Source organism: Triticum dicoccoides, chromosome 6A (genome assembly GCF_002162155.2).
Source record: "Triticum dicoccoides isolate Atlit2015 ecotype Zavitan chromosome 6A, WEW_v2.0, whole genome shotgun sequence".
Classification (NCBI taxonomy): domain Eukaryota; kingdom Viridiplantae; phylum Streptophyta; class Magnoliopsida; order Poales; family Poaceae; genus Triticum; species Triticum dicoccoides.
In genome coordinates, this window is record NC_041390.1 from 434,203,816 (window position 1) to 434,209,061 (window position 5,246).

Consider the following 5,246-nt stretch of genomic DNA (forward strand, 5'->3'; position numbering starts at 1 on the left):
TTAAAATTAGACCATGGCAAAATTGTGCGTTATATCATGGCAACTCTTTTTTTCATGGTACTATGTTTTGGAAAAAAATCACGCGTGAAAGTTTATATATCTTTTTATTTGTGGTGGTAGGGGGAGGGGGCCAAATAGTATGAATGTTTTTTTTTGAAATGTTTTCCACAGGAAATTTTTGCATGAATGTTCTAAATGTTATGATGGCAATTTAGTTATCATAGCAATTATGTAGATAATCATCATAACATCATAATTTTTTTATTCATGCTAGTAGTGCCATGTGCAACTTTATTATAGGCAACATGGCAATTTCACTAATTAGACCATGGCATTTTTACTATTTTAGAACATGGTAGCTTTATCTTAGGTAACATGGTAATTTTTTTAGTTAGAGGATGATGTTTTTTAATTAGACCATGGCAATTTGAAGTTATGTACCATGGCAAAATTATTCTTTAGATCATGGCAATTTCATTATTTACACCATCACAAAAATATTAATTTCATCAGGTTTGTTTGTTTGGTCGCGTGAAAACTTTTTAGGCCTTATCAATTTTATTAAATACCCCAAGGTACTTTTACTTTTCATACCATGTCAATTTTATTAGTTTGGCATTGGTAGTTTAGTCTAGCATGGCATTTTTGTGCGCCATTGAAACTTGTGACATGCTATGTTGTATATGTTATGCAACATGGCATTATTTAAGCATGCCATTTTTATCATTGTTATACCATGTCAATTTCAATTTATGTAGTATGGCATTTTTTTAAACTTTTTTAGTACATGGCATTTTTTCATGGCAATAATCTTTAGAAATGTTGCCATGTTACCAACAAAGATTTTCCTTCAAATCATAGAAAATTTGTAATTCTATCCTTTTTGTCATAAGACATTTTTGCAACGTTCTAATAGTGTTTCATATATTCTCATCCGAATTTTTCATATTTTTTATTATAACCGACATGGCAATTTTGTTAATTAGATTATGGCAGTTTCATCAACAAACTACCATGGTGGAAGCCTTTTCTGAAACTAGTGAGTTTCTAAAGAGAAGATATTCTTTAAAGAACATTTCCTTTTAAAATTTGCAATGGGATCTCCATCTACAACATCTCATTTTTATTTTAAAGAGAATGATATTTTTATTATTAGGAACAAGCCGGTTTTACCATCAAGACCATTAGATTTTTCATTAAGACCATGGCAATTATTTTACCATTATTTTTAGTGGCATAAAAATTTTAATTTTTGTATGATGGCAACGTTCTTTGTGTGATTTCTTATTTTTTTAAAATAGAAAATATAGAGCATGGAAATTGTATCATGGCATCTCTTATTTTAATGTCATGGCATTTCCATTATTTTTATCATGGCAATTTCCAAAGAATTTTAATTTTGAATCATCGTCGATGATGACAATTGTCGTTTCGTTTTGATACACTTTTTCAATTTGCCATGTAGGATGGTATTTTTAGTAAAAATACTATTTTTATATCATTTTGCACCTAGCGGTTTTTGATATACATATTTTTTCCTTTCTTGCGTCTTTAGATATGTGCTATATATGGAATCCTAGTGACGTGGTAAAACATATGCCATTTTTATTATTAAGAGGATGAAAATTTTATCATTAGGACCATAACATTTTTTTATTAGGAGCATCACAATTTCTTATCTATAACATGGTAAATTTGTTTATAATGGCATAAAATTTCAAATATCATGGCGATGGACTTTGTGTGATTTTTATTTCAACAAAGAGAAAATATAGAGCATGGCAATTTTATTTTCTATATCATGGAATTTTCGATTTTAATGTCATGGCATTTCCATTGTTTTTGGTCATGGCAATTTCCGTTTTGTTTTAGAGCATTTCAATTTTGAATCATCCTGGATCATGACAATTGTCCTTTTTAATTCTTATATTTTTTTAAAATTTGCCATGTATGATGTCATTTTAGTAAAAATATTGTTTTTTGTATCATTTTGCAACTAGCAATTCTTTCTATACATATACTTATTCTTTTTTGTGTGTTTTTAATATGTGCTATATATGAAATCCCAATGATGTGGTTGTTTATATAATATTTGTCTCAAAAAATAGTTACGTCAAATTCTGCAATTTTAATCTTCTAGGATGAATAAGTCTTTTGTTAGAGGAATGTTCGGTACATGATCAATTTTGAACATAACTCTATTTTATTTTTATACATCATTTTTATGTGTTATTTTAATTTGTTATAAAATGAGGTACGAAATACCCGTTTCCAAGTTTTAGATTTTTTTAGCGATCCAAGTTTTGGTTGTATCATAGGAAATTGGTTCTTTTTTTGTCAATTGGAGGCTTACATGGAATGGTTCGCTAGGAGGGTCTTCTGCTACCAAAGGAATAGGAAGTTGACGATAAAGGGTTTCCCTCCGCTTTATATTATAAAGCCACCACAAGATACAACCAACATGCTGGGGCCGCAGGACAAGCAAGCCTAAAGAAAACAAGAAGAAGAAAGAGAAACAAATGCCGACGCCGGCAGCTTGACGAAACAAAGAAGAAGATCGGCAACCGTTGCGCCCCCCGGAGATTTCCCACCACACGCCAAGCACACTGAAGCATTGCGTACCGAGCAACTTCTTCAAGAAGGAAAGCAACGACGACGACGCTGCTGTCCGGATAAGTCCTAGGGTTTTCCCCGGTACGCGAAGGGCAGTGAGGACTGGGTTATACCCAAAGCCCTTCAGGAAGGAATGACGGCGCCTGCAAGCGTCACCACCTCGGTGCCGGACAAGCCGACAGGGACATCTCACGACCCCCAACCCTCGCCACTCAGGCCAATCCAGTGCTCCACCAAACCAATCACCCACCAACGCACGCCACCATGGTCTTGAATCCACCTCATCGCCAACCCGAGGCCATCGCCACGAGGCCAAAGAGGAGGAAGAAGGGAACAATGGACCCGGGGGCACCAGTAAAGCAGCCAAGCGGGAGGGGACTACCTGCACCGTGGGAGCGGAAGCCAACCGGACGTGGCATCCGGGACACACCAGGCCGCCATGGGCTCGGTCGGGCCCAGGCCACCACTGGCCCAGATGGGCCCGCAAGGTCCCTCCGCCACGCTACAGCACACTGGCTGCTCATGCCGCTGCCACTTGGAGACCGCTACCGACCCACCCCGACCTCCAGGGAGCCACGCCGCACTGCAGAGAGCCGCCAGCCTTCACAAGCCCAGATTGGGCCTAAAGGGCGTAGATCTGGACCTAGCGGGTGCCACTGGCCGAGCCCCTGCACCAGTGTGCCACCCCACAACCAACGGCCGCGCCGCCGTGCCTAAGGCACCCGAGGCCCGCGGGAACCATCCAAACGAGCCAGACCGCCGCTGGCCGAACCACACCGCTGCCAGGAGGAGCCCCCGTGCCCCCGCCGCGCGCCTAGAGAAGGACCAGCCCGCCGCTGCCAGCACCGCGCAGGCAAGGGCCGGCAGACCACACTGGCGGCGGTGGCCGGGGAAGAGGATGGGGACGGGGGCTGGAGGAGCAGAGGGCTAGGGTTCACCCGTCGCCGGCGGTGGTTGGGGGATTGGGGGAGCGAGCGAATGAAAAGTGGAACAACCCTTATTTCGGAATAGGAAGTTCTCACGGGACATTCGGTTCCATAGTAGATACATCTCATGTAGTTCTCAACAACAAAAAAATACGTCTCGTATGTTTTCTCCACACTAGTACTTGTACATATGTATCATAAGTAATCTGACACATATCTACCAGGCGTGGTAAAAACAATTTCGAACAGACAAAAAAATCCGACACATATCCAAGAGAATCATGAGAGGGACTTCTCTTCTAACACGAGGGGAATCATACTTCCCAAAAAAACATGAAGGTGAGGATGCATAATCGCAGTCGATAACCAAACCGCTTCTAATTCAGTCTGTCTCCCAGCACGGCTCCGCGATCGCAACAAGTTCCAGCTCCTCCCGACAATTCAGGTACCAAGTTCGTACGATGAGAGAATACGAAGCAGGGCCAAGAAGCAGATTGTGTCCAGCTCATCGACGCGTCGTCTACCCACCGCCAGGCGGCGAAAATGACCAAGGGATGCGCGGCGTTCTTGGTGGGCAATGGCGGGGAGGCGCCCCAGAGGTTCGCGGTGCCGGTGACTCTGCTCGGGCACCCGGCGATCATCGAGCTGCCCACCAAGGCGTGGGAGAAGTACGGGTACGCGCACGAGGGCGCCATCATCGTCCCCTGCAGTGTGGAGCGGTTCCAAAGGGTGGTCGACGAGGCGAGGGCCCAAGAACGACACCATCACCACTTCCGGCTTCCGCACCTCGCCGGGTGCTTTAGGTTCCCGCATGTTGTTGTGTAGGATACTTACGCGCGGCTTTGCTTCTAGTTAGTTTGTGTGGCCTTTCTTTGGTTTCTTCTTTTAGAAATGGTTTCTTGGTGCGGTGATCGAATTGATAAACACCCCCATGATCAGAGAAATCTTATATTACTAGTAGATAACTATATCGAGTTGATCTAATCTCCATGAAGCTAGCAGATTCCATCGGTGATCGATCGATACGATGGAGTGTAATTTGGTAGCCCCAAGATTGATCGGTATGTATAGTTTTTGTTGCATACGTGACGAGAATTCAAGGGTCGCTTCATTGTTGGTCAATTTTTTTCTCAAATATGCACGATTGTGCATATTATATATTAAAGAAGAAAGGCAAAGAATGCCTCCACCATATTTACAAGGGTCACATTACAACACTACTACTCCTCACTACTCGCCCACCGTTCGAGCCGAAGGAAGTAGGGGTCCATGTTCCCTTTGAACTTGCCGGCAATAGACCACATTCTTCCTTCCGACCTGACTCTACCTAGGAGTACAACTAACGAAGGAGATGCCCCATCAAATACAATAGCATTTCAATGCTTCCACAACTCCCACATTTTTAGTAAGAAAACCGTATGAAGATCCTTCTTTTGCCTGTCGTTGATTCCATGCTTTCCCTCCAGCCACAGGGCTAGGGAATCTTGTGCAGTCGGCGTTTAGTCGAGCTTGCCCAGAGCATCGCAAACTACGACCCATGCTGACATGGCAAAGACACACGTCAATAGCACATGATCAAATGGTCAATAGTTTCGTCCTCTTGGTCGCACCAGGGGCATGCCTCTTGGTGTGGGAGGCCTCTCCTTGCCAGTCGGTCAGAGGTCCAACACCTGTTTCTGAAGGCAAGCCAAGCAAAGAACTTGCAGG